Source organism: Bos indicus, chromosome 25, assembly GCF_029378745.1.
Source record: "Bos indicus isolate NIAB-ARS_2022 breed Sahiwal x Tharparkar chromosome 25, NIAB-ARS_B.indTharparkar_mat_pri_1.0, whole genome shotgun sequence".
Taxonomy (NCBI): domain Eukaryota; kingdom Metazoa; phylum Chordata; class Mammalia; order Artiodactyla; family Bovidae; genus Bos; species Bos indicus.
Window position 1 is genome coordinate 38,164,336 of NC_091784.1, and position 24,552 is coordinate 38,188,887.

At 51.2% G+C, this 24,552-nt stretch overlaps 1 pseudogene; it reads right to left on the minus strand.

Moving 5' to 3' along the window:
• Window positions 1–24,552, minus strand: part of LOC109578188 (myosin-16-like) — a 44,849-nt pseudogene that overhangs the window by 18,088 nt on the left and 2,209 nt on the right.

Consider the following 24,552-nt stretch of genomic DNA (forward strand, 5'->3'; position numbering starts at 1 on the left):
TCGTGATTATCTGGGTCATGAAGATCTTTTTTCTACTGTTCTTCTGTGTATTCTTGCCATCTCTTCTTAATAGCTTCTGCTTCTGTTAGGTCCATACCATTTCTGTCCTTTATCGAGCCCATCTTTGCATGAAATGTTCCTTTGGTATCTCTGATTTTCTTGAAGAGATCCCTAGTCTTTCCCATTCTGTTGTTTTCCTCTATTTCTTTGTATTGATTGCTGAAGAAGGCTTTCTTATCTCTTCTTGCTATTCTTTGGAACTCTGCATTCAGATGTTTATATCTTTCCTTTGCTCCTTTGCTTTTCGCTTCTCTTCTTTTCACAGCTATTTGTAAGGCCTCCAATGAATATTCAGGACTAATTTCCTTTAGGATGGACCGGTTTGATCTCCTTGCTGTCCAAGGGACTGTCAAGAGTCTTCTCCAGCCCCACAATTCAAAAGCATCAATTCTTCTTCACTACCTCACAAAGCAGGCTTGGGACAGTCACGGTCGCTTGGATATGGGGTTGGAGCCCCCTCAGATGAATCCTCTATGTGGTCACTTGGATACTGAGAGGAAAAAGGTGGAAGAGGATGCTTCTCCCCCTGCCCTCTTTCCGCCAAAACCCCAGAGTAGCCATTATAGGGTAGAGACATTGGGCTTGATATTTCCAAGTTACTTGTGGTTGAGGTTTGGTCTCTGGGGACAGTGAGGTGAGCATGTGGCTGGCGGGGCAGAGCCCACGTGAGCCAAAGTCACAGGCGGGCACACCGCATACAGGCAGAGTCATTCTGTCCCTTGTTCTGCCCCTGCTACCAGAGCGGGCCTGGCCCCCAGGGAGCGGAGCTGTCCCTGGCAGCCCTGGGCCTTTACCTGGACCCGAGGTGCCCAATGCAACCCTTGGACTAAGCAAGGTGCAGTCTGCCTGCCCAGAGACAGCTGTGTCAGACACAGGCGATGTCAGCCCCGGCCTGCCTGATCACAGGACCTGCAGCTGGGGGGCGTGAGGCCTGCTCTGGCCCCCCTAGTTCTGTGAAATTAGGCACGTGACCTCCACACCTTCTCCAGGCTTTCCTAAGTTTCCCACCCATCAAAGGTGGTGTAGGGGAAGGAGCTAGACTCCGAGGTTCTTTCTGGCTCAGGTATTCAGCAGTTCTGTGACCAAGTTCCCATAAGTCAGTTTAGTTCAATGGTGCAGGAGGCCAAAGCTTACGGTGCTGGCAGATTTGAGAACGGTGTTACAATCCCGCCAACACCGCTGGCTACAGAGCAAGCTGCAGGAAATTAGGGGCTCTCCGTTCTGTCCACCTGCATATCCCTAAGCCTGCACCGTGCCTGGCACACAAGAGGTGCTCTGTACGTGTTGGACACACATGCAACCTGGAACTTCCCCGGAGTTCCAGCCACACAGCCAGCTGAGAAGCTGCACCTGCCTGCGCCCCCCATGAGACCTGGATGGGCAGGCGACCCACTCAGGGCTGCTTGGCGGCCCACGCTGAGCCTGATGCAAAGCCAGTGCCCTTCCCACATCGCCCTGGCTGTCACGTCGGGGTGCAGGCAGGTTGGGCAGCTGTCGATGGACACCACCCACCCTCAGCCTTGCCCTTCCAATCCCGACAGGATTCTGCAGGGCAAGGAAGTGGAGCAGACACAGGCCCCGTGAGTCAGGGTCGGGCATTCGCTCAGTCTGAGTCAACCCCAACTCACCTGCCAGCTCAGGGCCAGAGCTCGCGGTGTGGGTGGGCTGGGCTTCGGCGCTTCACCCCCAGACCTTGCCCATACACGTGCCATGGTGCCCTGGTCCAATCCAGGACCTTGATTCAGGTTGGCTCCTTTTATTCTTAGAAATCTGGGGCCCATGCAGTCCTAAGGAAAGTTCTCCTGTTGACTGAACACCGCTGTGTCTGAGCTGAGTTCTCACGTACGCTACTCCCAATCCTATGAGATTGAATTTAGCAGCCCCAATTTTTCGGAAGAGGAAACAGAAGCTCTCAGCAGTTTGACGCAACTGGTTCACAGCTGAGCTGGAATTCACATGTCACCACCGACCTTCCTGGGACAAGGCTGAGGGAGAAGACCCTACCTTGGTGTGTCCAATCTTGTATTCATTGACATCCAGGTTGATGGACCCCAGGAGCAGCTCTGAGGCCTCCCTGTTGTTCACGAACCCCTGAGGAATCACGTCGGGGTTCAGCACTTGGTACCTGTTGGGAGAGACAATGACAGTCCCCATCCTCCCCAAGCTGGCAGCCCAGGAAGTCTGCCTGCACGGTCACCGTCCATCTGTGAGATGGCCTTTGAGTCAGCTGTTAGGCTTGGTTTGCCGAGGCCCATGGCAGGCAGAGGGAGGGGCCTTGCAAGAAGACACCAAAACCTTTCCTTCCTGATCTTTTCTTCCACACCTGGCAGAACCACTCCTTTTCCTGACCTGCCAGCAGCCCCCTTTAGTCATTCCTCAGTTAGGGACTTCAGAGGGCTTGGACAGGATGACCTCTAGTGACTCTTCCCGCACCATCATCTGTGACCATGTGTTCTAACAGTTAGGAAGTAAAAGAACCCCTAAGGTGGAGGTCTCAGTTTGGGCTCCCCAGAAACAGAACTTGAGACCAGGGTTCAAGTGCAAGTAGTTTATCTGAGAGGTGGCAGAGCTGGGGAGTGGGGCAGGGGAGCCAGCAAAAAGCACGTTGTCAAGTCAGTTATCACCACAGGCATCTGGGGCTTCATGCTACTGGGGGACCCTGGTGTGCGGGACCAGCTCCCCCTAGCTCACAAGAGCTTCTGTGCGTCTCTTACCAACCCCGCATAGAGTGATGTCACATTAGTAGCTTGAAATTACCACATGGTGGGAGTATTTATACCTTAGAAATCAGTAGATACTAAAAATCAGGGCTTCGTTTCTTTTTCTTTTTAAATTTTAACTTGGAGCCCTGTTGTTAAACATTTACCAACACACAGCTGTCTGACAGCCAGTATAGAAGATGCCTCAGAGTTAGCCCATCACCAAGGTTGGGGAGCTGAAGTATTTATATGCCAACTGTCCTTAGTCCTCTTGGTTGAGAGCTGCTCCTGGGCTGGGGTGGGGGTCATTAATTGCTGATCATTTCAGCCTGCCAAGAGCGAAGCAACTTTCGCAGCCAGAGAGAGCACCCAGGCAAAGAAACGGGGTGCTGGCCACTGAAAGTTGTGTCATTGTGTACAGAAGTAGTGACAATAAGACAGTGTCCATCAGGTACCCACAGTGCCTGCTCCAATGAGACTGTTTATCAGGAGCCAACTGCGGACACCGAGAACTGTGCTCAAGGCATCAGGAAGACACCGCTCACCTCTGTGTGAACTCGGTACTGCAGCCTGTTTGAGAAGCCCTTCCTACAAATCCGGAGGCCTTCCAAGATTCTGTTGCAAGCCAGCTGGTGCATGATCAGGTGGGCGGCCTTCGCGCCTGCCAAGAGGGAGAACAGGACAGGGAGTTACTACCCTGGGGTATCTGAGGCCACTTCTTGTCCCTCAAGGACGCTGACCTGCATATCCATGTCCTATCTCCTCCTGTCACTGCCCCGGGGGGGGTGTCCCAGGTCCCCCACAATTCAGCCAAGGACCAAAAGCTCTCCTGAGTGTGACTCTGGCTAGACCAGCCGCACTCAGCTGTACAGAGTAGCAGTTAGAATGTGCTCTTTGGGTGATCCATGGAGGTTGGAGGTTCTTTCAACGCCCTGTCCTGCCCCAGTCAACCCCAGTGACTACAAGTGGACTTAATGTGGCACGAACCCCAACTTCACACATCCTGAAAGCTTCCAGCTGGGAGGCATGTTCCTGTGAGGTACCTGATTTCTTGAACTCATGGGGGACGATACAGCAGACAGAATGTGGGGAGGTGCCGTGCAGGGTGGTCATCAGCTTGTTCCACTGCTCCTGGGGGTGGAGAGAAAGGAAGCATTAGCTCCGTGTTGGTGTGACAGGACACCTGTGCTCAGAAGAGGTATTTGTTTAGAGTTTAATTAATTTAACTACGATTACAATTCAGTTCTTCGGTCACACCAGCCACTTCTCAGGCACTCACGAGCCACATGTGGTTGGTGGCTATCGTACTGGACAGCATATTGGGCAGCGGCACCATATTGGACAGAAGAGAACATTCCACCATTGTGGAAAGTTCTGTTAGATAGCAGTGCTCTCAGAGGTCCAGGGACTTGCCCAGAGTGACAGGTTTTACAAGAGGGATCCTCTGAATTCAGTGCCGGCTCACTGTAGAATCTCGCTTCTAGAAGGAATCGTAATGCCTGTATGGACAAATCCCTCCCCATTCTAAACCTCCCTACTGAACCTTCCTCTTCCACTTGGGATGCAGTGGGGTGGCCCATTCTGCCTTGGGAAAGCCAGATCCTTGTGAAGCACTGAAACCATTCTATGTGCAACGTCTCTAAATGCAACGGCTGCATTTCTGCACTTCGGAACATATTTCCAGTAATGCCCAAACTTTGTGGAAGTTGTGACCAGCCCTGAAGACCCACTGGCACAAGACCTTAGGCATTGGTATTTCCGCTTGTTATGTTGGCCACGTCCCATCATCCCCTGGGTTTTCAGTCCGAAACAGTGCAGTTGGACTGGACCATCTCTAAGGGATTTTCCTGCCCTGTGGTCTGTGGTTTTTGTGGCCTCTGCAGAAGGAAACAGACCCCTTGAATGAAAGAGGCGACCAAAGGCATAGAAGTGGACTCATCCTATCCTGAGCTGCGAATTGGCAGCCCGACCACGTCTCCAGTGAAAGGGAGAGTTGGGGGTACTGGCCACCAGGCGGCCTCTGGGGCAGCACCTACCTACTTACGCTGTAGTAGCTGAAGACAGTCATGAAGGAGGACCCTCATTTCTGCTTCTTGCTTCCAGCTAAGGAAGAGAGAGAAGCTTGCTTCACGTCAGTGGCCAGCAGAGGGGCAGGCTCTGTGACAAGGATGTGTGTTCTCTGGTTTCAAAAAGGATTGTCTGGGGACTACTGAGGGGGGCCCTCCACACCAGGTAATTGAGATCTACCAAGGAGAGGGTGAACGGGCTGCCTGTGGCATAACTCACAGGGAGTGTTGTACGCCCTGGAGGGTCTGTGGCCCTGTGTGATTTAGGGCTGGCCCGAGGCCGCTTGCTGCTGCCACTGCCTGGGCAGAGGAGCCCACAGACCATCCAGAGGAATTCATATTGGTGGCGAGCACACCTCTGAGCCCAAGAATATTTGCAGTTCTTGTCCCTCTGAGTGATGACCCTGTTGGGTGTTCCCCTGGGGCCACAGAACCTCAGCAGGGTACAAGGCAGGCCTGGGCTTGACATTTGGCTCAGACAGGAGAGCGGGAAGCAGAAAATAAGCACAGCACATTTGGGTGTCCACTTCTCCAAAGCATATTGCTCCCCTTAGAGGTGGTATGGGCCCCGTGATCGAGTCAGCTGATGGAAGCTCCCAGGATGCTTCTGCATCACTTTATTGCACTGGCATCCATAGACAGTCTCAAGCAACTTGTTATTCATTCATTCATTATTCATTCATTTATTCAACAATAATTGAATACAAGAGTTTGGTTTTCTTCTTTCTTCTTCTCCTGGTCACTAAAGGGCATCAGCACAGAGAGACTGGACATACGAGGGAGCAGCCATACCCAGAGCCTCCTCTTCTTTGAAGAGAAGGGCCAGGATCCCCAGGCTCGACTTTTGGAACGAGCCCACCACTGACTCATTCAGGGGTCTTCGTTCTTCTCTATCCAGCCCGTGATGTTGTAACCCACCTGGAGTGGGGCAGACGCCAGTGGTTGCATTTCAACCCCAGGGCCACCTCACAGCCAGATCTTCGGCAGCGTCTCCCGGGGCTTCAGTTCTTGTCCTGATGACTTGCCTGGAGTCCTGGGATGGCCCAGAAGCCCCACGTCTTGGGCATTTGCAGTTTGCCTGTGTGGGGCACCCCATCTCTGAGCTATGCCCACACACCAGGATTCCCCAGTTACTCTCTGCCAAGTGTGACCTTCTCTTGAATGTCTGGCTTTGCTGGTCACCCTGAGCCTCCCCAACCCCTGGGTCTCCTTCTACCCAGGATGGCTGATTTTACTTCAGTCTTAGCTATTGAGCTTGACCCATGGAATCCCAAGCCACGTGAAGAACTCTGTTCTCTCCTTGCTGAGACGCTGAGAAGCACAGCTCCACCCCCGCTCCCTGCCACATTGCCTGGTGGGAGGGGGGCTCCATCCATCCAGCACCAAGGGCCCAAGTCGTTGGACACACACTGATGTCTGGTTCCCATTTTGCCAGGTGGCCCCAGCTGGAGAGGCACAGAGGAAGGCACCTTTCAGATCCTTCCCCTGAGCACGGAGAACCTAGGGATGCAGATGAGAAGCCAGCACCTTTGGGCTCTCCTTCTGCTACATGGTGTATGACATTCATCACCTCCAGGCCCCTTCTTAGAGCGTTCTTGGAAGTGCACAGGCCCCCCTTGACTTGGGATGTCCCATTACTACAAACACGGAACCCTCTTCATTTCATCTTAGGGGCTGAGGTGGAGCACTGCAATTCAGCCCCAAGCCCGCTCTGGGCAGCGGCACAGTCCCTTTGGCCAGTAATGGGCATCGTCATGGTTGTGGAGATCATAAAAGCTTGGCTCCAATACCCAGTGAAACAGCAGCTTTCCTGACACCTCGGTCCTAAGCCTGTCGTTTCCCCGAAGCTAAATTCACAGAGGATCACCCGATGCTGTGGCACCGGAGGCAGTGGCATTGACTGCAGCACTGCTTTATTGGGCTGATGGAATTTTTTTCTTCTTTTTACAAGTGTTATTTCTTTTTCTTTCTTTCTTTTTTTTTTGGCCATGGTGCGAGGCATGTGGGATCTTAGTTCCTCAACCAGGGATTGAACCAGTGCCCCCTGCAATGGAAGTTCAGTTCAGTTCAGTCACTCAGTCGTGTCAGACTCTTTGCGACTCCAAGGACTGCAGCATGCCAGGCCTCCCTGTCCATCACCAACTCCCAGAGTTCACTCAAACTCATGCCCATTGAGTCGGTGATGTCATCCAACCATCTCATCCTCTGTCATACCCTTCTCCTCCTGCCCTCAATCTTTCCCAGCATCAGGGTCTTTTCAAAAGAGTCAACTCTTCCCATCAGGTGGCCAAAGTATTGGAGTTTCTGCTTCAACATCAGTCCTTCCAGTGAATATTCAGGACTGATTTCCTTTAGGATTGACTGGTTGGATCTCTTTGCTCTCCAGGGGACTCTCAAGAGTCTTTCCAACACCACAGTTCAAAAGCATCAATTCTTCCGTGCTCAGCTTTCTTCACAGTCCAACTCTCACATCCATACATGACTACTGGAAAAACCATAGCCTTGACTAGATGGACTTTTGTTGGCAAAGTTATGTCTCTGCTTTATAATATGCTGTCTAGGTTGGTCATAACTTTTCTTCCAAGGAGTAGGTGTCTTTTAATTTCATGGCTGCAGTCACCATCTGCAGTGATTTTGGAGCCCAAAAAAATAAAGTCTGCCACTGTTTCCCCATCTATTTCCCATGAAGTGATGGGACTGGATGCCATGATCTTAGTTTTCTGAATGTTGAGCTATAAGCCAGTTTTTTCACTCTCCTCTTTCACTTTCAGCAAGAAGCTCTTTAGTTCTTCACTTTCTGCCATAAGGGTGGTGTCATCTGCATATCTGAGGTTATTGATATTTCTCCTGGAAATCTTGATTTCAGCTTGTGCTTCATCCAGCCCGGCATTTCTCATGATGTACTGTGCATATAAGTTAAATAGCAGAGTAACAATATACAGCCTTGACGTACTCCTTTTCCTATTTGGAACCAGTCTGTTGTTCCATGTCCAGTTCTAAATGTTGCTTCCTGACCTGCATACAATTTTCTCAAGAGGCAGGTCAGGTGATCTGGTATTCCTATCTCTTTCAGAATTTTCCACAGTTAATTGGAAGGGCAGAGTTTTAATCCCCTGCAAGTGTTACCATTTCTGACCAAGATCAAATGGAGGGCCGTAGACAATGGCATGGCCCTGGCAGGTCTGAGGGCATTCTTGGCTAGGTTGCTTTGGAACTCCCAAAGAGAGTTCCAAGAGAGAACGTCTCTCTCTCCCAGAGAGAGAAGTGAGGAGGAAATAGAAGTGGGAGGTCATTTCAATCAGCTGGTCGCCCTGTTAGATGATGGCCATGTTAGTAGAAGTCAGGAAGCCTCAGAGAGGGCATGGCAGGATGGACTTCCATGTGTGGGAGGTGGAGGTACTGGGCAGGTGGCCCCCGGGGGAGGTACTCACGGTGCCTGAGCAGTGGACGAGCTCAGGGTGGGCCTTGGGCCCCTTGCCCTTGTGCCCCTTGGGCTTAGGAAGTTGCTGGACTTACCCGGGTGGTTGAGGAACAGGGCTGCCTTGAATGTGGCATTTGTGGCCTTGGGGAAGATGGAGAAGATGCCCGTGGGCTGGAAGGAAAAAGGAGTGGATGGCATTAGAGGAGGCCAGCGAGGTGACTGGCACTGGCCTGGGGTTGGTGGGAGGGGTGCCCCACACCTGATGTGGCCAGCCAGGATGCAGAACTGGGCAGCAACCTCTGAGCGTGGTCTGGTTTTCCGTGGTCTTCGAATGCCATGGCTATTTAGACTTGAAAGAGGCTAGAATTCATCAGGTCCAAGAGAAGGGAAGACTGACATCTCTAGGGTGCTACGTAGCTCCCCAAATGCTAATCCCAGGTGCCAGGCAGACTTGACTCTCAGAAAAATCGTGACGTCAATGACACCTGTCTTCCCCATGTTTAATTCTCTTTTATCTGTTCCTCCTTCTCAGTGACATTCCTGGCAACCTGGGCCTCATGTGGTTCTAGGTTTCTTCCCACCAGAAAAAGAAGCTCACAAATGCCCTTAGTGATGCAATATGCCCTCTCCCGTGGAAGGTCTGGATTTCTGAAGCAGACTCCTAGAAGAGGGCAATGCTTGTTCCCAAAGCTCAAGCATGAGGGCCTTTTGGGTTCTATGACAGCTGGACACAGGGTCTTAACTAGGCCATCTCACAGAGCATACTAGACCACAGGGAAGTCCCCACAGACTGTTTTTGGTGACTTTTCCAGGGAGGAAAGCCTCCCATTGAAGACCCCTGGCTTCCTTGATGATAACTTCTCTATGATGGATCTGAGGATGAACTTTGGAGACAAGGTATATTCTTTATTTTTTATCTCTTTATTTTGAAATAATTTTAGGCTTGCAAGACTAGTGCAAAGAATTCCTATACATCCTTCATCCAACTTCTCCAAATGTTACAGTAAACTCTGTAAAATAATGAAAACTAGGAAATCAACATCAGTACAATACTGTGAACAGACTCTGTTCACGTTTTGTCATTGGCCTCATTAATGTCCTTTTTCTGTCACTTTTATGCATTTAATCAAACAATACATATCCTTTTTTACTTTCTTTTCCAATTAAAAAATTTATTTTGCTGAAGTATAGTTGATTTACAATGTTGTGTTTTTTCTGCTGTACGGGGCAGAGTGATAAGCTGGAATCAAGATTGCTGGGAGAAATATCAATAACCTCAGATATGCAGATGACACCACCCTTATGGCAGAAAGTGAAGAGGAATTCAAAAGCCTCTTGATGAAAGTGAAAGTGGAGAGTGAAAAAGTTGGCTTAAAGCTCAACATTCAGAAAACGAAGATCATGGCATCCGGTCCCACCACTTCATGGGAAATAGATGGGGAAACAGTGGAAACAGTGTCAGACTTTATTTTGGGGGGCTCCCAAATCACTGCAGATGGTGACTGCAGCCATGAAATTAAAAGACGCTTCCTCCTTGGAAGGAAAGTTATGACCAACCTAGATAGCATATTCAAAAGCAGAGACATTACTTTGCCAACAAAAGTCCGGCTAGTCAAGGCTATGGTTTTTCCTGTGGTCATGTATGGATGTGAGAGTTGGACTGTGAAGAAGGCTGAGTGCCGAAGAATTGATGCTTTTGAACTGTGGTGTTGGAGAAGACTCTTGAGAGTCCCTTGGACTGCAAGGAGATCCAACCAGTCCATTCTGAAGGAGATCAGCCCTGGGATTTCTTTGGAGGGAATGATGCTGAAGCTGAAACTCCAATACTTTGGCCACCTCATGCGAAGAGTTGACTCATTGGAAAAGACTCTGATGCTGGGAGGGATTGGGGGCAGGAGGAGAAGGGGACGACAGAGGATGAGATGGCTGGATGGCATCACTGACTCGATGGACATGAGTCTGAGTGAACTCCAGGAGTTGGTGATGGACAGGGAGGCCTGGCGTGCTGTGATTCATGGGGTCGCAAAGAGTCGGACACGACTGAGCGACTGATCTGATCTGATGCATGTATATTCTTTTTCATGTTCTTTTCCATTATGGTTTATCACAGGATACTGATGATAGTTCCCTGTGCTCTACAGTAGGACCTTGTTGCTTATCCATTCTATATAAAATAGTTTGCATCTACTAATGTTATATATTCTCCAGTGAGGACCATTTGCTAAAACATTGCCTATGATGTGATTACATGGGAGGCTATTAGACAGCCTGGTTAAAACCTGACTCTGCCTTTCATAGGATGGATGACCATGGACAAGCAACTTCATTTTTTGGTGCCTCAGTGTTGGGAATCTGTGAAATGGTTATAATAAATTGCCCCCTGCACACAGGAGCTTGTGATGATCCGATGAGTGAAGGCATAATACAGCCGAGCTGACAGTGGCCACTGCAGTGGGTGTTGTGCCGTTTTAGAGAGGAATATTGAGGTCAGATAAACCAGAGCCATCAGCTGTGTTGCTGATTCCCCCAAAAGCACTGGCCCCAGTGAAATCCCCTCCTGAGACGTGCCCCAGTCAGGGTCCCGACCTCTCTCTAAGCCCCTCCTTCGAGAAGCGGGGTCCCTTTTCCAGGAGGTAGATGCAGGCCTGCAGGTCAAGGCCAAAATCTGTGAAGACCCATTGGATGTCCTCCCTCTTGCACGCCTCCTGCTCCAGCGCGAACATGTGGTGCTAGGAGAACTGCTGTAGCTTCTTCTTGGTGAAGCTGATGCATAGCTGCTCGAAGCTGTTGAACTGTGGGGTGAAGATAGAAAGAGGGGCAGCCCAGATGCAGACAGAGCCTCCCCCGGGAGGGGCGGAGGGCTGGGCCTCCAGCAGAGCTGAAGCTGGCCAGTGTCTGGCACAGCCGCAGATGCCGTAACACCAACTGGCCAGTCGGTGCTCCCAGGCCCCATGATAAGCCCCTCGGCCCCCTCCCCATGCAGGCACAGAGCGCCTTGCCCCATGCCCACCCAAGCCCCCCACTGCTGCTGCAGCGCCTGAAACTCAGACTCCAGCCTCACGCGGTGCGTGAACACCAACGTGGGAGGAATCATTTCCTTTCTAGGGAGCGAAATCCTTTGAGATGCTTTGTGGGTCTGAACCCTGCCCCAACCTGGTGTGCCTTTGGATAGGTCTCTCTGTCTAGTTTTTCTCATCCTCATCTGGAGGATGAAGGGGTTTGAGGGATTTGCAAGCCTTTTTATTCATTTTTTTTTAAAACCAGAGACTGCTTTCTCTGAATGAAAGCCCACATGGAAGGCTCTTATGAAAAACAAGTCAGAGGAGAGGGGCCGTTTTGATCACAGAGTCACCTGCATCGAGCATGTACGTGTGTCAGACGTACATGGTTAAGCTGCATCTGCAAGAATGATCGGTGACCCCATTAAAGATGGGGACCTGGAGGTTCATGGCGTGGAAGTGGCGGAGCTGGGAGTCCAGCCCTGTTTGTCTACTGCACACACCCCTCTGTTGGCGCAGGCGTTTTCCTACCTTTCCAGCCCCACTCAGCTGGCCATCGGCAGCTGCCCAGGACTCCAGGCAGCACAGTTTGAGACTCTGTCTAAGGCCCTTTCCACCTATGGAATTAAATGATTTTGTTGTAGACAGCAGCCAAATTAGCCTTCTGGATCCTGAGAGAAATTGAAAGTGAAAGTCACTGGGTTGCGTCCGACTCTTTGCAGCCCCATGGACTATACAGTCCATGGGATTCTCCAGGCCAGAATACTGGAGTGGGTAGCCTTTCCCTCCTCCAGGGGATCTTCCCAACCCAGGGATCAAACCCACGTCTCCCACATTGCAGGCAGATTCTTTACCAGCTGAGCCACCAAGAAGCCCAAGAATACTGGAGTGGGTAGCTTATCCCTTCCCAGGTGCTCTTCCTGACCCAGGAATGGAACTGGGGTCTCCTGCATCGCCGGTGAATTCTTACCAGCTGAGCCACTAGGGAAGCCTGATAGAAATGGGGCTAAATTATTTTTTAAAACCCTAGCTGTGGCTAACAGAAGTCCTGGAATAATAGGAGAGCAGAGCTGACGTGCACCTTAAAAGTCATCACCTCCGGCCAACTCATTTTAGAGTTGAGACAGCTGAGGCTCAGACAGGGGTAGCCACTGTCCAAAGGCCACACAGCTGGTTGGTGGCCAACCCGAGTCCAGAACCGGGCCTCCTAACTCATAATCATGAAGGCAAAATCTTCCTGATCCACAGCCTTCATCTTGTGATGAGACCTGAGTCTCATTTGTCTGGGCAAGAAACAGGGACCACCAGTACTGTGCTGATAAATCAGCTCTCTCTCTCTCACTCCTGGTTTGTAGTGTTGGCCATGTAAATGCGCCATGGACATGTCAGCAACAGGGTGTTGACCGGCTCTCAGAATTCCTGAAAATTCCCCCAGTCAGCTCTGGTGAGCTGGGACAGGCCAGCTCCAGCCAGCGCACCGCTCATTCTACCTGTTGTGACTTGGCGCCAATACATGAAGATGGAACTTTCTGGAGGCCAGAAGCTGGAGGCCAGGAGCAGACTGAGATTGGCTGGCCCCAGGTCAAAGGTGAGAAGCGAGAGAACCCTGGTGAAAAGGTTCTTATCAAAGGAGGGTGGCTACGGCAAAGTGAGGCCAGATACCCCTCAAAGATCTCGAAGCCGGCAGCGTCTAGTGTCCCAGTGCAGAACTCCCTCTGCATCTTGGCATCCAAGGTCCTGTTGATCCTGACCACCAGCCACTTGAACATCTTGTCGTACACGGTCTTGCCCAGGGCCCCGATGGGGTTCTGGCCCTGCTCCATGTTCTGGCCCTCCTGCACAAACTTGTTGCTTACTTTGACCTGCGGCCTGGTGATGCCCTTCTGGAGCTCCCTGAAGTTGAGACCCATGAGGTGGGCAACTTTGTCAGCCACTGAGCAGGGAAAGAAAAAGCAGGGGAGTGAAAGATGGTGCCCTGCCCTGGAGAACCATAGCCCCTGTCTATTGTGTTTAAAGAAGGGGTTATGGAGAGAGATGGGGAGACCGCCCATGTTGCCATTGAGAAAACTGGGGTCTGAAGCTGTCTGTGCCAGAGATATACAACGGAATGCTATGCAGCCATGAAAAAGAACGAAAATTCGCCATCTGCAGCAGTTTGGCAGGACTGGAAGGTCATTATGGTCAGTGCAATAAGTCAGACAGCTAAAGACCACTTGTATGTGAAATCTAATATAACAAACTAGTGAGTATAACCTAAAAGAAGCAGACTCGCAGATACAGAGAACGAACTAGTGGCTACCAGTGTGGGGAGGGAATGGGTAGGGGCAAGATGGAGTAGCGGAGTAAGAGGAACAAGCTATTAGGTATAAAATAAGCTACAAGGATCTATTGTACAGCACAGAAAAAATATAGCCAATATTTTATAATAACTATAAATGGAGTATAATGTGTAAAAATTGTGAATCACTATAGTGTACACTTGTAACATATAATATTGTACATCACCTATATTTTGATTTAAAAAATTTAGGAATATTGGGGAAAGAAAGAAAACAGAAGTCTGATAACAGTTCCCACACTCACTCACTCAAGGTCACGCGGCAGGGTGATATAGAAACCAAAATTATGTCTCTGACTGTCACGCCTTTTGCGGCTCTTGATGTCTGGTATTAAAGGAGCATCCTTAGTTTACCGAGGGTCTCTGACATGTGCAGGAAGCCTGGAGAGTCCTGAGCCTCCCCTGCCCCCACTGCTGGCCACCCCCTCCCCGCACAGCCCCCGCCCTCTGCCTATCCTCTCTGGTGCCCACCTCGGCCTGCTGTCTCTGGCCTTCTGCCTGAACTTCACGTTGCCGAAGTGCATGATGCCCCCCATTCAGCTTATACACGCCGATCTTCTTGGCGCTGAAACCCAGCACATCAAAGGCTTTCTGCAAGGCTCCCGGGGGAGGAACACCAAGGAGCTCCTGGCTTCCTGTTCCTCAGAGTGGAGGCCACCATTTGGTGCCAGAGGTGGCACCAATGGCCAGACAGACCCTGACCAGGGTGAGTCTTTCCTCCAAGGAGCCCAGGCCAGATGCTCTGCAAGGCAGTCCTTGTATTCATTTAACCTTCTGGCCTCAGTGAAGTCATCTGCAAAATGGGGCCTGTAGGTGGTCATAACGGAGAAGGCAATGGCACCCCACTCCAGTACTCTTGCCTGGAAAATCCCATGGATGGAGGAGCCTGGAAGGCTGCAGTCCACGGGGTCGCTAAGGGTCAGACACGACTGAGCGACTTCACTTTCATTTTTCACTTTCATGCATTGGAGAAGGAAATGGCAACCCACTCCAGTATTCTTGCCTGGAGAATCCCAGGGACGGGGCATCCTGGTGGGCTGCCGTCTATGGGGTTGCACAGAGTCGGACACGACTGAAGCAATTTAGCAGCAGCAGAAGAAGCAGCAGGTGATCATAAAGATAAACCACAGTGATAGGAACAAATGGGAAATAGTGTTATAATCCCCACCATTATTACTGTACAGGCTCCTTGCTAGGTCCTTAGAGAAGGGGAAGGCAAAAATGCATCAGGATTTGATTCTTTTGTCAAAAAAGAGAGAGTTACACAGTATTCTAATGGAAGCCCCAGGTGCTCAGCGTCACAGAGGAGGAGAGAGAGGTGCTGTGGGAACTGGTGGGACTAGAAGGTGATGTCTCGCTGGGCTGGGGAGGCGGAGGAATGTGGAGTAGACCGCCCCGCAAGTCCCTGTCGAGTAACAGTTCAACTCTGCAGAGAAGCGCTGCTCTCTATGACAGGCTTGGGGAAAACACCGGCTGCAACCCCAGCAATCTCCACGGGAGAACCCAGGCTGCTGCCTGGCAACTCTGCGTGTCCCCTCTGACCCTGCCCCACCCAGTTCAGATGGCAGTGCCTGCAGGGCCCCAGAGTTCCCCCGTCTTTTGCTGGCTATGCCCACCCACTCACGTCTGCAGTTCCTCCCCATCGTCCATGTTACCACCACAGTGATGCCCCGGCTCACCCAGTGGTACTCCTTCAGGTTGGGGACCAGCAGCAGGCTTTCTGCAAGAAAGCAGGTTAGCGGGCTGGTGACGCATGGTTTCCTTCTTTTTAGTTTTAATTTTTTTGATGTGGACCAGTTTTCAGTCCTTTGAATTTGTCACGATATTGCTTCTGTTTTATGTTTTGGCTTTTTGGCCCTGAGGCATACAGGATCTTAGCTCCCTGACCAGGGATCAAACTCACACCCCCTGCATTGGGAGGCGAAGTCTTAACCACTGGAATGCCAGAGAAGTCCATTCTTTTTCATTTTTAACCTGTATCTCTAAATGCCTCCCCTGTGCCAGGTATGATGGTGTCATTGTGGTGGTTACAGAGCTGAATACAACGTGCTCCGTGCCCCTTTAGGTCACCTGGACTCATCGAGGGACTTGAATGAGGCACGTGAGGAACTTTGGAGAGACAGGAGGGTCTCAGGAATGTGGCTGTGCCCTTTGTCACTTGGCCCAGGACCTGGCACCTGGTAGATAACTAGTAGGTGTTTCTGGAATAAATGAATGCACCTCTTTCTCCATTCTCTCTCCTGTAAAGAGCAGGTCATGCTCAAAGGCAGAAGGTAACCCAAAGACTGCAGCAGGCAGTAGGAATCACTTGCATATAGGATGCCTGGGATGCTGTCACTTTTGCAAAGAAATACACTCGCTTCTATTTTTCTTCAAATATGTGCCCCTCTTGTTCTGTCTTTTTCGCTTTTGGAAGAGACATGGGTGCGAGACATATTGTCCTTTCCTTTTCTCTCTACTGTTAAGAAAAACTACAGCCCAAGAAGGAAGATGAATGGTGCCTGCCACTCTGCTCCAGGGTCAGGCAGGCAGTAGGGCTTGGTGGGGAGTGTGGTAAACAGGAGAGCTTGAGCTCCATCCGAAGGGCCCACTACCACTCAACTTCCCTGACTCGTGCCACATGCCAGGGCAGGCCATGCCTACCAGATGTCCTGCTATAGAGAAACCAGAAGTTTGGTTTTTATGTGACACCTTCCAATTTCAAAATGGCATATATTAATTAAAAAGTACACCATTTCCAACACAAATAAAACCCATGTGTGTGGGTAGGGGGTGGTATTCAATGCCCTTGTCTCTGGCTGGGAAAAGAGGTGTGTATGTGGAAGACCGAGTCTTCATCTCACTCTGGACCTTAGATTCTGAGCAGGTCTGCCATGGACAGTTGAGTAGATTGTTGCCTGCACAAGGGCATCCCACTGAGGGCATGAATGCAGTCTGCTTGCTGAACTGCTCACAGGACTATGTCCATGTGCAGTGGTCCTGGGCTGACCTCTCTGCTGCTGTCTGACCAAGATATGGAAGGCATGCATGCATGCTTAGTTGCTCAATCGTGTTTGACTCTTTGCAACCCCATGGACTGTAGCCTGTCAGGCTCCTCTGTCCATAGGATTTTCCAGGCAAAAATACTGGAGTGGGCTGGCCATTTGCTTTTCCAGGGGATCTTCCCAACCCAGGGATTGAACCTGCGTTTTCTGTGTCTCCTGAATTGGCAGGCAGATTCTTTACCACTGAGTCACTTGGGAAACCCAGACAAGGAGTCAGGGGAGAAGGCAAGTGGATCTAAAATCCTATACCCTAGGACTGTATCTCAACCATAGCATCTCAAAGCCCCATCTGTGAAATGGGCCAGCAATGGTGTGAAGCCTCATAGGCTATTGTGAAGGTGGGTGTGAGTAGAACTTTGAGAAACTTTCCTGTAACCTCTTCACATAATTCTCGACTAAACAGATTTGTGTAGAACCACAGAACCCCTCCACACACAGGAGATTCTTTCATTATTGGAAATAGCGGAAAAGCAGTTAAGAGACAATGAGAGAGACGTGAAGATCTTTACTGACAAGCTCAGGCTTCCTGTTAGAATGTGGTAGAAAATGTAGTAGCTCCTCTCATCTGCTTGCTGTGAGATGACACGAGATTTCACCAAGAAATCTGGAAAAGAAGAAGCCAATGTGCCCATGAGCTCAGCCCATTCTCCCTGGAGTGCAGGGATCCCCTCCCCATAAAGCCCAGTGCCATGTCCAGGCATGAGTCCTCTTCCCTCTCCCCCAGACCCATGGCCAGGGCAGGGGGCTGGCTCCTGAGGGAGGGGGGCCTGGGAGTAGGGCTGACCTCCCGCGTGTGATCCAGGCTGTGCTCAGCAGGGCCCCACGCTTGAGTCCCTCTGCTGCTATTTGGAAATTCTCAGTACTTTTGGAACAAGGGGCCCGTGCTTTCACTGTGCACTGCACCCCATGACGGTAGCTGGTCCTGCCCCCAAGAACTCTCTGAAAAAAGCCTGACTCACAGCTCTCAACGTCAGCTCCTGCCAGCTTGCCCGGAGTTCCGAAGTGGATCGGATGAACTTGCCCTGGGCGGGGAGGGTCATGAAGGAGCACGTGTGGCACTCCAGACCAAGCTTGTCACCCTGTCACTCTCTGGCTGCGGTCACTCATTGACCCTCCCTCCCCCCACCCCCCCACCCCGAATTCTAAGGGCACTGCAGAAAGGTGACTGGGCCAGAGGTGGCTGTATGTGGAGTTGTGGATTTCCCACTTGGACAGGCAGAGAAGGAAGTGGACAGGTCTTGGAGCTAAACCTAGGGTCTGGGGGTAGCCTGCAGTTTTGGGGCATCTAATGGAGCAGAGGGGTGCCCTGCAGGAGATGCTAAAACCCTCTGGAATTCCGCCTTAGGCAGGCGTGGTGGGAGTTGTCAGTCCTGAATATTCATTGGAAGGACTGATGCTGAAGCTGAAACTCCAATACTTTGGCCACCTGATGCGAAGAACTGACTCATTAGAAATAAGACTCTGATGCTGGGAAAGATTGAAGGCAGAAGGAGAAAGGGGACAACAGAGGATGAGATGGTTGGTTGGCATCACCGACTCAATGGGCACGAGTTTGAGTAAGCTCCGGGGGTTGGCAATGGACAGCGAGGCCTGGCGTGCTGCAGTCCATGGGGTCACAGTCAGACACGACTGAGCAACTGAAGTGACACATAGAGGGCGCTGTACCGTGCCTCCTATGGAGAGACGCCGGATCAGTCAAGGACAAACTCTCCCGGAACAGGAGTCTCGGTGTCTCCATCACCTGTCCTCACCTCCTCCCCGCCCAGCTCTCTTCCCCAGGCAGTGAGAGGCCCCAGCAGGACATACGGGGTCAGCAGGGAAAGGCGCAGCAGATCTACTGAGCTCCATCCACGACCCAGCTCCCACCAGACAGGCTTCAGGGCCACCAGGGCCCTGGGGACAGCGCCTCTCCTGCATCCCGCCAGCCCCGGGGCCCCTGGGTGGGTGGGGGGGGGCGGGTTCAGCCTCCAGCCGCTGCGATCTCCGGGTTCCTGTTTTGACTTCTTAGTCCTTCCATCACCGCGTGCCCACTTCTCTGCACTCAAGCCCCTGGATTTAAATGCTGAATTGGACTCTTTTTGTTTGTTTTTTAAAGCATTATTTATTATGAACCATTTTATTTATTAATATTTTTGGGCCGTGCCACACGACTCGTGGGTGGTCTTAGCTCCCTGACCAGGGATTGATCCTATGTCCCCTGCATTGGCAGTGTGGAGTCTTAACCGCTGGACCGCCGGGGAAGCTCCTGACTGATACCAGTCTCTGGGAAGGAGATGCTGGGACTTGGGTCATCCCATTGGTGAGTGTCAGTCAGCCCTGATTTCCTCCCTGGGGCGGGGTGGTAAAGCCTGTCCCACCACCCTGGGGCCACCCTGCCGCCGTCACACTGACGAAGCAGGAGGAGCTGTTGTTTCTGGAGCCTCCAGCTCAGCGTTGCCTGATGATTTGATCCTCCGGGGACCCCTGACCCAGAGAGAAACACTAGGTGGGGTGGCCTGTCGGCTGCTGCCTGGGAAGCCAGGGCTTTCAAACGACAGTGGTGTATGTGCCAGGAACCCAGGAGAGGCACGGCCTTGGGGAGGCGGGCAGAGCGGGACTGGAGGGGACCTGGGAGGAGGGCCACCGCCTGAGGACTGTGCCCCTGCAGTCCCTGTCGGAGCACCCCTGCCAGACGACAGGCCTTGATTCTTAGCTGCTGTTTCTTTCCTTTGCTCTTGGTGGAGAGACTCCTCTGTGAACCTTGAAACCCTTCCCTGGGCACCCCTGGTGCTCCTGCAAAGTCTTCCTTTCCTCTCTGTTGGCTTTTTACAGTTGCCACTGGCCCAGCTAGTGCTCCCTGAGCCCTGGGGTTGCCAGGGCCTGCAGAAGCAGCGTAACCAGGAGCTGGCGGTTCCCTCTTTCCCCTGCCAAGCACAAGGGGCTCTGGCACAGCACTTCTAGGGGCAGACGTGGCCTGGAGCATCAGAGTCCATCCAGTGGGTCAGATCTGGGTCTGCAGCCACCTTCTCTCTATGGGACTCTGCCCAAGTCGCTTATCTCTCAGCTACCATCTCCTCATCTATAAAGTGGCCCTAACCCAGAGAGCAGCTGTGAGGGTCACAGGGCTCTGCTGTGTGGACCCTAGGCCCCAAGTGTCCCCAGACGGCCCTACCTTCCTATCCGAGGACCGTTTGCCAGTTCCTCCAATGTCGCCAAAGTACTGGATGACTTTCTTCATGTTCTCGGTCTTGCCGGCACCAGATTCTCCACTGCAGGTGGAGAGCGGGAGCAGACAAGTGACGGGCAGAGAGGGGAGTGGCTGCAGAGAGGCAAAGTGATGAAAGGTCCCAGCCATCGGGGCCGGCAGGGTGGGGCAGGAGGGGACTTGGGCCCCGAAACCCCTCACCCCGACTCAGTTTAGCAGATGCAGCCCTACCCTTGGAGAAGGCAGTGGCACCCCACTCCAGTACTCTTGCCTGGAGAATCTCATGGGCGGAGGAGCCTGGTGGGCTGCAGTCCACGGGGTCGCTAAGAGTCAGGCACAACTGAGCGACTTCACTTTCACTTTTCACTTGCACGCATTGGAGAAGGAAATGGCAACCCACTCCAGTGTTCTTGCCTGGAGAATCCCAGGGATGGGGGAGCCTGGTGGGCTGCCGTCTATGGGATCGCACAGAGTCAGACACAACTGAAGCGACTTAGCAGCAGCAGCAGCAGCCTTACCCTGCTAAGCCCACTCGTTCGCAGACTGCAGATTTCCATACAAAGCCCCCCCAATTAATTCTAAGAAGGCTTAATTACATGTGTAAGACACAGACCTAATTACATGTCTATAGACTGAGAGGCAGGAGGGACACTTATGTGATTAGCATAGACTGATTTTCACGCTCTGTAGGGAGGGACCTGTCAACAGGAAGATGTAATTAGAAAACACTTAGAAACTCAACATTTGGCAACACCCTAGCCGTGACACCTGCATCTCCCTGCATCCTGCCCGGCTTGCAGCACGGCTGCAGTGGCCGGCAGATGAAGAAGAGCTAGGATCCGTCAGGTCCGAGGCTACACACCTGCCGCTGAAGCCCACATCCTTGCCAAAGGGCCCAAGAATTTACCAGCCCCATCTCAGGAAACTGCCTAGTCGTAAGCAACATCAAGATAAATAGTAACATTAATAAAAATCACTTTGTACTGTACGGTGAAGATGGCATAGGGAATGGTTAAGGGTTGATTTGAGTTCTGGACATTATTTAGCTTGTTTCCCATGTTTTTGTAATGCTTAAATGAGACGGGATGTGAGGTAGGGTTGGTACTTAGCAAGCACACTCACTGAGCAATATTAAAAAAAAATCTTCAGTGGGTGATGAGGGATCAAGGTTGGGACTGGGTAGCATGGGGGTCTTATGCATTTGGAGCCCCAGCGGCAAAGGGATTTTTCTAGCCCTGCCATGACTGCCCCGGCGGCCCCGTACTATCCCCACCCCCACACGCACCCATGAGCCTGTCGTGGTGGGTGCTATCCTCGATGGAGAAGAGGTGGGGTGACATCACCGTGCACGCTTCTTGCCTTCGTACATGTTGGCCACGTGGGCCCCGCGGATGGGCAGCCACCGGTAGGGGCTGAGTGTCATGCAGAACAAGTCCGAGTAGGTCTGGTGAGAGGAAAAGAAGAGGATTATCTGGCCCTTCTCCCGACTCCCCCTTCCCTCTGGACCCCGGCCCATCGCAGAGCATCCTGGCTGGAGCATCCTGCCGTCCTGGAAAGATTCCGTGATGCTCTCTCTGAGGGCAGAATCTATGTCTGAGTCTTTATCCAGTAGGCAAAACCAGTCTTCTCTTTAATATGTATCTGTTTCATTTTCTTTTGGTTTAATTATTGGGTTGGCCAAAATTTCATTAGGGTTTTTTTTGGTAACATCTTACGGAAAAACCAGAACGATCTTTTTGGCCAACCCCAGGATCTGACTTGATAACATAATCGTTTCTATGGACAAATACACAGCAAAAAGTCCCCCAGCTGCTCAGCGCCTGCCCCCTCCTCCCAGAAGGAAGCACCATGTTGGTTTCTAATATCCCTTTCTCATAGTATACAAACAAACCCAGAGATATGTTCTTGTCCCCTCACCTTGTTCTTAAAGCAAACAATTGTTTTCTATGATACAGATTATTTTTTATTTTTTTAACGGAAAAGTTTTTTTGAAGTATGGTTGATTTACAACATTCTGTTCATTTCTTTGTACGGCACTTTGTACAGCAAAGTGATTCAGTTATACGTATATATTCTTTTCCATCATCTTTTCCATTATGGGTATCACAGAATATTGAATATAGTTATCTATACTGTCCGGTAGGAACGTGTTGTTTACCCGTCCTATGGATAATAGCTTGCATGTGCTAATCCCCAAGTCCTGCTCCTTCCCTGTGCCGCCCCGCACCCATCCCCTTTGGCAACTACAAGTCTGTTCTCTACGTCTGAGTCGGCTTCTGTTTTGTAGACATGTTCATTTCTGTCGTATTTTAGATTTCACATAGAAATGATACATGATACTCTTTTATATCTTGATTTTTGGATTTTCTTCATGGGAGAGGTTTTCCATGACAGTTCATGGAGTTCTTTATGGACACGATCTGCCAACTGGTGGGCAACAGGGATTGGTCTACTCTTAAGAAGATACTCTTTTACCCTATGGCAATTTTTTTCAGGAAATCATTCCATTTTTTTTTTTTTAATCAGAAAAACCAGTGAAGTAGTGAAAGAAATTATTTGAGGGCAGAATAGGTGAGGGCAGAAAATGGCCAAATCCATGGGTCCCAAGCTTCTCCTGGCAGACATTCACACTGACCTCTTGTGTCTCCACTCTCTGCCTCTTTTCATGTCAACTCGAAAAGTTTCCATTTTGTATTCCAAGTGGGGATACACACCCTCAGCTTCTCCTTAGCAGAGCTGCATTATATTGCATTTTTAAAAGGAACTTTATTAAATAGAGAGCGACCCAAAGAAAGAGGAGCAAAGAGAAGAGGCAGAGAACCCACGCAAAGACGTAAGAGGATGATGCACTGTGTCTCATCCGGGATCCAGCCACCGAGTCGCTCTTTCCCTCCAGCCCTGTCCTGGGGGTTGGGGTGGGGCAGAGAGAGCAGAACAGAAGCGAGTCCCTTTTTGGGCCAGAATGAAGAGGAGAGGCCCCCACCACCCTCGCAGGAGGGACACGAGAGGGCGGCTGCCCTGCCTACCCCAGGTTTTCAGTCAGTGGTTCAACTGAGGTGTTGGATTTAAGAGGAGACTCCTGCCCTGGTACCTCAGGCCACTGTCCACAGAGCCCGCAGTCCCTTAGCCCAGAGTCGTGGTGTGGCCACCCTTGGGAGCGAGGGCTCAGCTGCAGAGGGGCTCTGAGCAAGCCCAGGCCCTGAGCTTGGCCTTGAGCCCACACGGACATTCTCTGCCCAAGCTCAAGGCGCAGCCAGGCTGCGGATGTGGCTTTTCCCAGAGTGAAATCCAGTGATGCCTCACCAGCCTGTGGCCCTAGCAAATGACCCCAAGAGCTTTCCAGAGATCCTCCAGCACCGCCTGTAGCTCTGGTGCTGCCGAAGGTCTGAATCTGGAACTGAAGCAGTATTGAAGTAGGGCAAGGGGAAGAAGTAAGCGGCAGCTCTCTTGACTGTCACCAAAACCCAGGGAAGGGAAGTCCCCTGACCTTGAAGTGGGGCCCCAGCTCACCCAGTCCTACCAGATTGCCTCTTTCCTTTCTAGTAAAGACATCTAGAGAGGCAGACACGTGGGTTGTTGGGGAGGAGAGGGGCCGAAGAACCGCAGCCACCCCCTTCTCCCCCTCCAGCCCTAATACTTACACAGATCCTTGTGTTGACGTAGCATTGACGCAGATTGTCCAGGATGCTGGCCTTGTTCAGGAAGGTCATGTCCGCCAGGTTGCTGGTTTGGTAGAATTTGGGAGGGTTCATCTGCTGGATGTCATCTTCCTTCACGATGAGCGTCTGAGGGTCAAAACACAGCATGCGCATCAGGACATAGAACTGTCTCAACACCACGGCAGCGTCAGGCAGAGTACCACCCGCTCTCTGGCTTCAAGAAAAAAACTGGATCAGTGGGTCCAACTCCCGGTGCAGCCATGTCCCGTCGACGTGGGACGGGGAGGAACATCCATGGCCCTCTGAGCTCTAGGTGCCTCCCCTCTGAAGTAGGGACGGCAATGGCTTCCTTGGCTGGTTGCTGGGAGGATTATATGGGCTGAAGCGGCATCAAGTAAAAAGACCTTGATGTTCCCTCCCTATATTCAGACCATCTCTGACCAGTGCTTCTCTTTCAGCCAAGTCCATTCTGGTAGCTGAACTTGCTCATTGATCCCAGGGACCCTGTGCAGAGATGTGACTCTTGCCCTCTGCCTTGAGAATTAGTGGTGGTTTCTAAATAGCAGTGAACATTTCCATTAAAAAAAGGCATTCCCCTGCTCCCAGTAAACCACCTTGAAGGATAAAATTGAAAGCAAGCTAGCAAACAAGACCAAAAAAAAAAAAAAAAAAAACAACCCAACAACGATGAGCCATATATATTTTAGGGTAAAAATAATACAACAAATTCCCATCCCCACTCTGCACCCCAGCTTTTCCCCTGTAAATGTGAACTAGCGCCAGCTCTTGTGTGGCAGCGACTGGGGCCAAAGCTTGAGACATGTGATCGGGAAAACAAATATCTTTCCGCTGCCTGAAGCCTGAGATGTGAGGCTCAAACACCAACTGGGATTTCTGGGACTTTTAATAATTTATGAGTTCAACAGGCAGATAATTTGAAATCTTGACGGTTCTGGAAAATACACCCAGTAATGGTCACCACGCCCACAGTAAATCCAGCTAGATTTCTTTCAGGGTCCATTTCTGGTAGTTTCCTGATCTCTGGGCCTCGCCCACAGGCAAACACTTGTCTTTCAGCCCCA